The 12,230-nt window shown below is 36.6% G+C and overlaps 1 long non-coding RNA gene across 1 annotated transcript in view; it reads right to left on the bottom strand.

Annotated features, from left to right (window-relative positions):
- LOC129058473 (uncharacterized) overlaps positions 1 to 10,311 on the bottom strand; it is a 54,573-nt gene extending 44,262 nt beyond the window's left edge. Inside the window, exons 1-2 of the long non-coding RNA XR_008523596.2 lie at positions 9,951 to 10,311; positions 7,103 to 7,242 (exon numbers count right to left, since the gene is read on the bottom strand). This is a non-coding gene — a long non-coding RNA (uncharacterized LOC129058473). The remainder of the gene's footprint in view (positions 1 to 7,102; positions 7,243 to 9,950) is intronic.
- Between the last annotated feature and the right edge of the window lie 1,919 nt (positions 10,312 to 12,230).

The following is a 12,230-nucleotide window of genomic DNA, read 5'->3' as shown; positions in this document are numbered from 1 at the left end:
TTGTGAGTAGCACAATACTGAGTCCTTGGTAGGCATTCAATAAATGTTTTGTAAATTATCCAGATGTTTGCTCCAACAACGCCTCTTGGTGTATCAGCATAAAAAACCTACAACAGCAGACTTATTTACTTTCAATTCCTTTAGTGTTTTCGCAGCTCTGCAGCATTTGATATTATTGGCCTCTTATTTTTCCTTAAAATTTCCTATTTCCCTTGGCTTCTGGGACAAAATACTTTTTTGATTCCCCTAGTTCTTTCATCTATCGTGTGACTCATTCTCTGATACTTCATCTTTCCAAACTCTATATATAAATATTACTTAAATTATTTTATTTGGCTTCTTCCTTTTTCTTCTATCTAATTTCATTGATAATCTCAACCATAATGCTGAATTCTTAAAATTAAGACAAGTTTGCAAATGGCCTTTCATTTTCAGTTCCAAGCCACATCTAAGCTCCTAAGCTTTTATTTCTGTCTAATGAATATTGCCATCTTAACTTCTCTGTGGCACTTCTAACTCAACAGTCCCCAAACATAACTTATCATCTTTTCTCCTCTCATTACCCATATCTCTTTCTTGTTTTGTGCTCCCTATTTTTTATTAGGACCCCACCAGCATCAATAACGTGAATATCAAATTTTTTATTCTCTTGCCTATTGACAAATCTGAACATACGGAACATGTTCTGTGTTTTGTATGTTCCGTTTTGTCAATAGGCAAGAAAACTTTTCAAATTTTGCTCCAGGAAACTGGCAATCATTTTTCTGAGCTGGAAAGGACCTCTCCGGTGACTTCATCTGTGGTCTCTGTGCAGATTACAAACATGGGCTGTGGAGACACATAACTTGATTTCAAGGCAAAGCCTGTATTTCTTCCCACTTGTGCTGCATACCCCTAATACCCCACTTCACATCTTAGTGGTCCACCTAGGTACTCCAGCCATTGCTACGGCAACCAGCTACACAAAGTTATAACCTGAAGACACCTTAAATTAGCTGCACCACATTTCTCTCACTTCCTGATCTGGGGTCCTAGGCTTTACAGGACTTCTACAGAACCTGCTCAGCCATTCTGACACAAGTATACAGGGCAACCTTTGACAAATAGGGAATGGGGGGTTGGGAGCTTATGAATAAATGCTCATTTATTTTGCCTATAAGGTAGACATTTCTAGGGCCTGTTCTCCCTGGACGTTCTCAGAGTCCTCAAGAGGCCTGGACCAAGCCCCAGTTGCCCACAGCAGTAAGTAACCTGCTCGATAACACAATTTGAATTGGCATTTCTTCCTTTCTGGTTTCATCCTTCTTAGATCACAGTTATGTTCTTTAAGATATCTTCCAAAAATAATTTAAATGAATTCTAGTCCTTGTCTCAGGCTTTGCTTTTCAGGGGAGCCAAGGCCAATCAACCTCTGAATACAAGGTAAACCACTTTCATTTTATTTATAGGTAATGAAGAGTAACTGAAAGTTTACCGGTTGTAATTTAGGAGGATCAATACATTTCCAAGATGTAGGAATACTACAGATTGTTAGCCAGCCACCAAAAGCCAGGAGACAAGCATGGAACAGATTTCTCCCTCATAGCCCTCAGAAGGAACCAACACTGCTGACACCTTGATCTTGGATGCTAGCTTCTATAATGATGAGAAAATAAATTTCTATTGTTTAAGCCACCTAGTTTGTGATACTTTGTTATGGCAGACTCGGGAAACTAATACACTAGGCAACTAAATGCCATCAATAAATGTAAGGAAGCCAAGAGTGGGAACCCAATTGATGTGAAGAGAAGAGGAGAGACAGAAGACAGTGCTTCAATTTTTGGCATAACTGATTCATTAAAAGGGAAGCATAAGAGACATGTGTGCAAATTGAAATTTTTGTGTGATATAGCAGGGAACATTGTCCCCATTAATTTAGTTGGAAAGGAAAGCATTATGTAAAAAGGGGAGAACTTATCCTCTGCTTGTAGCTAATGAATCTGTACTTGAAAAGCACACTCACTCCCTTAAGCTTTAGATGGATAGAGAGGAACCAATTAGGTAAATTGGGTGAAATTCAGATAAGGAATTTATGAGAATGGAGGATAGGCTTTGAGTAAAGATGAAAGGAAAGAAATGTACTTAGCTAGACTAAGTGATGATTAAGTGGAATTTGATGATAAGGGACAATATTTTAAAGGTGAAGCTTCAAAGAAGTAAAGCGATACAAAGAGAAAGACGCATGTGTTGTACAAGTTTTATTATAAAAACAGGAAAATATTTTTGTAATATGGAAATGGGATAGAACTTTATTAACATGGCAACAAAATGAGAAGCCATAAGAGTAAAATGAACAAATTAGATAACAGAAACATTTTAGAGTTTTAAATTTAAATGTTTTGCATTAAAAACACTAAAGGAGAAATAAAAATAGAAAAATGTTCTATCATATATGAACAATAAAGTGTTAATATCCAAAATGTATAAAGTCCTTCTATTAGAAAAAAGTGCTCAGCATAATTTTAAATAGAAAAATTACATGAAAAATAACATTAAGTTAGACATATTAATGACCAACAAACAGTTGAAAAGATGCTCAAAGTCACTAATTATCAAAACATGCAAATTAGAACTATATTTTTCTTACACGGTTGAAAACGTTTTTAGAGACCTAAAATATGTTTAACGTTGCTAAAAGTACAGGGAAACTGGTACTCTGATATACTACTCAGGGGATTCAAATAAGTCTGGTCTCTTTTGAATCAATTTAAAAACTATTTTTAAAAATTTAAAAGTACATGTTTTGATTTAGCCAATCAACTTGCAGAAATTGCCCTACAGTAACCTCTCACAAATTTATAAATAAATATGTGCCATGATGTTTTACTGCGTGGTTGTTTGAATGGTTAAAAATCTGAAACAACTTAAATGCCACGAATAATAGAGAAATAGTTAAATGAATGATGATGATGGTCATAACATGGAATACTATGTGGTTATCATAAAAAATGAGGTGGATTTCTATGTAAGTAGTATGACCTAGGCGGGTACTTGTGACATATTTTTAAGTGTAAAAAAGTGAATCACAAGATGGTGTTAGTAGTATGATCCTTTCTTTCTAAGCAAATACATATTCATTAAAAAGCCTTAACAATGCTTATCTCTGGTAGGTGAGATTATGAAGGACTTTTATTTTTCATTTGCACATAGCTGTATCTTTTGAAATGTTTTCAATGTGAATGTATCTCTTTTGTAATTAGATTTTTTCAAAAAAGGATAAAAGAAATCCTAGTTAAGAAAAAGCAAAACAAGAGGCAGATGCTCCAGGAGTGAATTGTTGAAGGATAGGAGAGAAACACCTACTGAGAAAATGCTTATGGATTTGGGATGCACGGGGCATGTGTGAAACTCCACCTCCTGACGATTTTTTTTTCTTAACGCAAATATTAGTAAACTCATAATGAAATTTTAGCTTTCTATCTTTGTGTTTTATGGGTTTAACATTCAGAGTTTTCTTTGAAATTTTGTGATGCAAATAATTGATCATTTTCCCAGTTGAGTTAGGTGCTAAAAAGCTGGTATATGGGAAGCAAGTCACTTAGCTATTAGCAAGGTTTGCAAGAGGACTTGATTTCATTTCAATAAAGCTTTAGTTTTTTAAAAAATTTCATATAAGGTAGTCTTTGTGAAATAGTACAATCCCACTTTGTGGGGGAAAAAAAGCCAATAAGGGAGAAGAAAGGCATTAATTATCATGTGAGACTATTCACTTGAGAATATTATGTTATGTAAGCCAATAAGCCATTATATTTTGGAACATGACCATATTGCCTGTGGTTTAGCTATTATTTATGTTAGTCCAGCACTTGCCCTTCCTTCCCCCACCTTCTGGTGAAAAGTCCTTTTCTTCCTGGCAATGGTTATGAGCATATGGCAAAGATTTGGGCAGTCATAGGACCTCATTTTCCTGATCACAGTAATTAGTTAAGACTTGGGACAATCAGAATTAATCTTAGGCGTGGTTTCCAGAAAGTGTATGTTAAGATGGGAGTCATGTAAAAGTGACTTAATAGGAAATGTTCTCAAGAAAAATCTAGAGAAAAGTTGGGGAGGAAGGAAGTGGTCCTAGGAAAGCCATGCAAAGGTGCAGTGTTAAGAAGTGGCCCATGATGGGTGCTGCATTGGGGGAGTCCCTCAAACTACCCCTAGGTTCAATGATTCACTAGGAGGACTCACAGGATTCAGCATACAATTGTACTTACAACTATGATTATTAAAATGAAAGGATACAAAGCAAAATCAGCAAAGAGAATGGGCGCATAGAGTGAAGCTCACAGGAAACAAGGCATAAGCTTTCAAGGGTTCTCTTCCTGTGGAGTCACACAGGACACGCTTAATTTTTCCAGTAAACAAATTGTGACTACTTATGAAATGTTGCCAAAAAAGGGAAGCTCATTAGAGGTTGAGAGTCAAGGCCTTTATTGAGGTCACATAGGGGCCGCTTTGTCAAGCACATACAAAAATTTCAAGCTCCCTAAAAGAAAGCAGGTGTTAGCATAAATCACATTATTTGTACAAATAATTTAGGAAAAGTGACTTTTGTCAGAGAACGGTGGAAATCCTCCTGAAATAAAATTCCCAGATGCCAGCCAAGGGCTAACCTTGCAAGCAGACCTTTCTAAGGCTAGCATTTTCAGCCTTGCTATGTTAACTCTTTTCTGCACAGGTACTTTTGGCTCAATACCATAGGAAAGCTCTGAAAACTGTATAGCTTATCCCTCACTTTTGGATGCAGGAGGTGGAATATATTTCCCTAACTGTCAGTCATTGTTTAAAGGCTACCTGCCAGGGACATAGATTTTCAGGCACTTCTAGCAATCTGTATGTTCAGGCTCAGCTGGTTCCAGCTGCCTGAGGGCAAGTCCTCCAACAAAGTGATGCAGGTGCTGGCTGTTGGGAGTGATGGTTCAGTGGGAGACATGTGCATTGAAAATGGACCTAACCTCGAGGAAATATGGGTGAAGTGCTGACAGTGCTTGCTACAGCTATCCTGCATGGGACTTGATATACTGAAGCAGGGATGGAAAAACCATCCTCCTGACATGGGTTGAGTTGGCATAATGTGAGCCTAAAGCTGCCCGTAGCTGTATTCTCCACTGTATGGAGGAGACCTTTTTGCAGTGGCGGAGAATGAAATCTGTACTCAGAGAAAAGCTGAGAGGAGACAGGGATAGAAAATCCTGACAATGAGTGCCTCAGTTTCACTTGAAATCGTCCCTAACATCAGCTCCACCACTGCTCCTTTTACTTTAGCCAGTATACGTCCCCTTTTTTGCTTCTGCTGATTTAATTTAGCCTTTTGTGATTTGCAACCATTAAAGAGAGAACCCTGACCAATATACCATGTAAATTACTTACTGAACCTAGCATATCACAGATGCCCAATTCTAAGATATTTGGTGGTAAATTGTATTTCCTTTGGAACCTGGATTAATAAATTTGGGCAACCTAAGCATTTCCTAAAGCAGACTTTGACAAACTGTGGCCAAATTCACCACTCCTAGCACTACTCCCATTCACCCTTTCCAGTCTGATTTTGTACAGTGCACAAGCTAAGAATGGGTTTTACCTTTTTACATGATTGGGAAAAAAATAAAAAGGAGAATATTTTGTGACACATAATATCGTCACTGAAATTCACATTTCAGTGTTCATAAAGTTTTTAGTTTCATGAATAGAATATGTGCAAAAATTTGTTTTCTCTCTTGTTATGTAAGTACCTACATACAAAATCCTTGATTTTGCCTCTTGGCCAACAATGCCTGAAGTATTTGTAATCTGGACCTTTTCAAACTGTGTTTTCTAATCCCCATCCTAGAACAATTAGAATGGAAAACTGACTAATCTTTCTTGAAAGAAGAGATTGTGTCTTATTATTATTTTTAATAATCATGTATGACAGTACCTCGAAAAATTCTCTGTAAATGGAAGCACCTAGGAAACCGAACCGACAAAAATAGGATGGCATGTAGGAGGAGGAGTAGCTTACTGATAGTGAGCTATCACTAAATGGATTGCTACAATGACTCTGAGAACAATTAATCAGCTTGCCCTTCATAGCATTGTCAGTGATAAATCCCCTCCTTGTAATAAAGTTTCAAAGAGTCATTTGACTATTGAGGATTATGTGAAATATCCAAATCTAAGATTCTAACTCCTCAGAAGTTAGAGATTCAAGTGTGTTCATTGGCTCATATTTTAAAAGCCTCTCGGAGAATGCTGAGCCTCTCAGTCATTTATACCTCAATAGTTTTTACTATGATAATCAGATAAGTCTTTTTGTTCAGCTCTTGCTGAACATAGGAGATGTCAGCAAAGGAAGAATAGGACAGTAAAAAAGAAAGTGTGATATTGAACCCTAAAAAACGATGGACAAGGGCAATACCATGTGTGGCTTTTATTTCTGTCAGCCTGAGAGCTGTGTTTAAGTGTGAGACAGATAAAAAAAAATAGTTACCTTTAAGATGTGGAAGAAGCATCCAGAAAGATATGTAAAGGATACTAACAAAGTGCTGCTTCCACATAATTAGAAAAGCAATGAGAATATCTTGTTATCTTAATTTTGATGTTGAAGATACTTTGATGAAAATAAATGTTTCAGAATCATTTAAGATTTATCACGTACATTTCTGTGGTTGCATCATGTTCTTTCCTAAGAAACTACTTGAAACTAGTAATCATTTATAAAACATTACTGCTGGACTATTTTCAAGCAGTACCTTTTAACAATATGCAGTGGAAGTCAGAAGCCAAGCTAGTGAATGAAGATCCCAAACATAAACCCAGTGACTCCTCCCATCCACTCAGTCACCCAATGGGAGAAGCTCTTTATGATCCACAATGAGAAAGAACTCTGGACCAGTTTCTCAAGGGGCTCCCCTTGGCTTAGCAGAAATGCATTAATTAGAAGCCGTAACTTGAGGAATTCATTGTTTTAAATTCAAATTTCAGATTTGGGGATTCTTTGTAGTTCATTCAATACATATGTATGAGGAGCTAACCGTTTTTGAATCACTGTGCCCAACTTAGATACAGTGACCAGCAAAACAGAGACAGAGCCTACCCTTATGGTGCCAGCATCTGCCCGCCATCCTGCGCCTGTATGACCTTTCAGTCTCTAGCAACTCATTAACATCCAGCATTTGTACATTTTCAGTCTCCAAAGAATGCTTATTGTTACGTTCAGTCCCACATAGAATTGATCTGTGAAATAAACAAATTATAAAATTGGGTGAAGCAGGGTGAAGACAGATACATTTAAGATGATAATTGCTATAAAAAAGAATGAGTTTGTGTCCTTTGCAGGGACATGGATGACGTTGGAAACCATCATTCTTAGCAAACTAATACAAGAACAGAAAACCAAATACCGCATGTTCTCACTCATAAGTGGGAGCTGATCAATGAGAACACATGGACACACGGAGGGGAACATGGCACACAGGGGCCTGTCGGGGGCTGGCAGGCTAGGGGAGGGATAGCATTAGGAGAATACCTAATGTAGATCATGGGTTGATGGGTGCAGCAAACCACCAGGGCACATGTATACCTATGTAACAAACCTGCACATTCTGCACATGTACCCCAGAACTTAAAGTATAATTTTAAAAAAATATGATAATTGCTAACTTTATTGAGCACTTACTGAGGGGTGGCCCTGTGCTAAAGGATTATTTCTAAGGGGAATATATGCATTATTTCATGTATTCTTCCCAATAACCTGTGTGGTAGGTAGTATATTATTCTCATTTTACAAATGAGAAAACAGGGGCCTAGAGAGGTTAAGTAACTTGCCCAACATCACATCACAAGTAAATAACAGAACAGGGGTTTCAACACAACCCTGACTGACTCTTAAGGCTAAGTTCTTAACACTAGTAAACAATGACTCTCCAGAAAACCGCTGATTATTGCCAGGTGATACTTGGTTATCACACAACTGTCTGTCTTATGAGAAATTAGAATCAGTCAATAGATAAATTAACTAGGCAAAGTAGTTTCATCTAGAAGGAAAGAGCAAAAGCTGGAGAATCAGAACTGATGTAGAGGTTGATGTAGAAGTCTCTTCAATATGCCTATTGAAGAGACTTTCTTCATCAACAATTATGGCCCATATTGAAGAGTCATGGAAATCAAGATTAGATAGATTAACATCATATGCTGAAAGCCTTAGAAGTCACCCTAAAGAGTTTGAATTTATGAAGCTGGCATTAAAGTGTCATAGAATTCCTTAAACTAAGGCAGCAGTTTGCAGGATGTAGTAGAGATTATTTAGTAGGTTGCCTTTGGCGGATGGTGTTTGGGGAAGACGTAGAGTGCATGTGTCACTCAGCGTTCTCCAGAGAAACAGAGCCAATAAGAGCTATATAGATATACAGGAAGAGATTTATTATGAGAGATTGGCTCATGTGATGATAGAGCCTGAGAAGTCCCACTCTCTGCTGCCTGAAACTGGAGGATCAGTAAAGCTGGGGATAATTCCAGAGCAAGCCTGAAGACCTGAAAACCAGGGAAGCCAATAGAGCAAATCCGAGTCCAAGTCCTAAGCCCCAAGAGCCAGGAAGATCCATATCCCAGGGGAAGGAGAAGATGGATATCCTAGCTCCAGAAGAGAGCAAATTCACTCTTCCTCTGCCTTTTTGTTCTATTCAGTTCCTCAACAGATTGGACAATGCCCACTCATATTTGGTGAGGCTGATCTTCTTCACTCAGTGTGCTGATTCAAATGATAATCTCTTCTGAAACATTCTCACAGACATACTGCAAAATAATATTTTACATGCTGTCTGGGTGTTCCTAAGCCCAGTCAATGTAAAACATGAAATTAAACATTACAGTGCACCAAATGGGAGAAGAGAAGGGAAAATAAGCAGGGAAACTTTAAGCACATTGACATTAAGTTGAATTTAAGATGTTAGTGGCTCTATATCCAAGTAAATATGCTCTGTTACATAGTTTGAATTAAGATATTGTAGTTTGTATGAGCAGCACTGGAACTGGTGATTGGTGGGGTCTATATACTCCAGTGCGGGTATATATACGTACACGCACACACACACATATACATACTCTCTCTCTATCTATACACCCAATCACCGACAGGAGTGCAATATAGATATATAATATATATATATTATATATCTAGATATATAATATATATATATTATATCTAGATATATAATATATATATATTATATATCTAGATATATAATATATATATATATATATAATATATATATATATATATATATATATATATATAATATAATATATATATATTATATATCTAGATATATAATATATATATATTATATATCTAGATATATAATATATATATATTATATATCTAGATATATAATATATATATATTATATATCTAGATATAAAATACAACTATATATGTAATACATATATATATATATGCCTAGAGAGGTTATGGAACTTGCCCAACATCACACTATCTATCTATCTATATATATATATATATGAATGGTTTTTGAAGATGAGAAGATGAAGAAGAGTAGAAGACTGAGATCATAGCTTTGGAGGAAATCTATAGTTGTGGGAGGAGGGAGAAGAGCCAGCAACAAAGACAAGGCAGAATCATTCGCCAAGATTGGAGAACAAAGGAGTACAGTGTCATGGAAACCAAGAGAAGACTAAGAAAGAAGGAGCAGGTGCTCGACAGTGTCAAAAACCATAAAGAGGCCAGGAGGATGAAAACTGAGGAGAGACTGCATCAGATAAATAGGAGGTCACTGGTGACACTTGAGAAAGAATTCAATAACGCAGAAGGGGTAAGAACACAGCAGGGAGTATTCAGGCAGGAATGTGAGGGCAATTAACATGGATCCCTAGCTTAATAACTTTGGCACTGAAAAGAGAAATTAAAGTGTTGTAGTATAACACACCTCCTATTTCATAATCAAAGACAATAGAAAGATGAGATGTTGCTGGAACTTCTATAATCTTCTGTGGGAGAGAAACTAGTGGTAGAAATGTGTCTTTTCGCTCCTGAAAACTGAGCTGTATAATTCTCTGTTTCTAAGTTGCCTTTCCATCAGCATTAACTTTACATTTTCCTTAACTTGTCATCTTTCTGTGCTGACAGTAGGAAGAAAAAAAACATGCTAATCGACTGAGATAAAAGTGGAAATTCTAAGACTGTCGATCTACATGATTTCTCTGGTGGCTTTTCTTGGCAACAGAGTGTCTAATGTTCAGGGACAAGAGGAATCAGACCGCAGGGTGGCTGCCAGCTCTCCAGAGGACAGAAACCCTCTTTTGCATGCATATAAATGAGCCCAGAAATAGGTTGTGAGATAAGAAGTATTGTAATGTCATAGAGCTCTATACTACGTGAAGGGGCCTGGGCTCTCCTGATGGAGGAGGTATTTGGATGCTGTGTGGCTGGAGTAGATAATGACATTAGAAAAGAACCATTCAGAGGTATGATATATTTTCCTGGTGTACTGTGCCAAGGTGGCAGATTGTTTAATTGTGTAAAATTTAAGACTGAACAGTTCTTTCCTCTCACCTTTCCAAAATGCTTATGTTTGCAAAGGGAAAGTTTGGCATTAGTTTCCATTGATTTCAAAGGATAAAAAATGGCTAATGTAGAGATGTATTGATCTTTGAAAGGTCAGGAGCAGATTCATAGGTCAAGGTGTTATTTCTGAATAGCTAAGACGCTATGTTAGGGGAGGGACCACAGGAAGAAACAATATGAAAAAGAAAAAAAACACAAAGGAATGCCCCATACATAAAATTAACTCCATTTAGTTGCCTTTGTTTTTAAAGAAAAACAAAACATTTTATATACACAGTCATGCACTGCATAATGATGCTTCAGTCAATGACAGACTGCATATATGATGGTCTTATAAGATTACAATATGGTATTTTCCCTATACCTTTTCTATGTTTAGATACATAGAATGTAAACATAGAATTGTAACAGTGTTACAGTTCCTTACAGTATTCAGTACAGTAACATGCTGTGTATGTCTGTAGACTAGGAGCAATAGGTCATACCATATAGCCTAGGTGTACAGTAGAGTATGCCATCTAGGTCTGTATAAGTACACTCCATGATGTTCATAAAATGACAAAATCATCTAATGATGCATCCTTCAGAATGTGTCCCTGTTGCTAAGCAACACATATAATGTGAACACATAGATTAAGTGATATAGGTAATGACTATATATGTGGTTGTGTCTGTATGTATGTATATATGTGCATATACACATATATAACATCATCATTTACTTCAAAATTAGAAACAGAGTTCAGACAGTAAATTCAGTACCTTCAAGAAGTAATTAGAAATATAGTTCAGTTTCTTTGTTTAGCCTTAAAGTTAGGAAAAAAAAGAAAGACATACAGGTAAGAGCAAGGGAGATGGAAAAACGAGCAGCTATAGTTCCAGCTGAGGTGGGAAAATTGCTTGAGCCCAGAAGGTTAAGGCTGCAGTGGGTCCTGATCATGCCACTGCACTCCAGTCTCAAACTAAACAAAATAATACCCAGAAAGAAAGTAGAAATGGAAAGGGGAAATTAAGGAAAATGAGGAAGAGGGAGAAAGAGAGAGGAAGTTGGTATGGAGGGAAATGCCAAGACAGATGTTGAATACATATTCAGTGAATAACTATTATGTTTCCAAAACAGTACAAAGAGCTAAATGAGAGCAAATATAAGCAAAGCCGTGGAAAAAAAGGCCTGACAAATGAAGTCTTACACGTTCTAAGGTTGGTTCTTTCAAAAAAGGTTATATTCAGGCTGACCACAAATTGCTGAAGTATTAAATATATGTTTATATATATTTGAATATGTTATCCCCACTTTTAAAGGCTGCTGTGTTACAAGTTCCATGAGTATAAAGATTTTGTTCTCAGATGACTTTCACAAAATATAATATATATGTTCCTTTTACCTCTGCACAGCGCTGATCTAACACTACGTATTTCTGAAATAATTTCCAATAAAATTGGCACATATATAATAGTTCACTCAGCATAGTGCACTTATTTATATATACATACGTGCTTTATGGCTTCATTCTCTCTTAGCCACTGAGGGCTAGCATAGCAGTCTCGTTCTGTATACTCTTGGCTAATGACGTTACCACATTGCATTGCAAACATTCTTAATTAATGAAGACGTCTATTATTCTAAGGTAAAAATTTTTTT

This window comes from Pongo abelii, chromosome 2 (genome assembly GCF_028885655.2).
Source record: "Pongo abelii isolate AG06213 chromosome 2, NHGRI_mPonAbe1-v2.0_pri, whole genome shotgun sequence".
Taxonomy (NCBI): domain Eukaryota; kingdom Metazoa; phylum Chordata; class Mammalia; order Primates; family Hominidae; genus Pongo; species Pongo abelii.
This window is presented reverse-complemented; position numbering and strand designations above follow the sequence as displayed.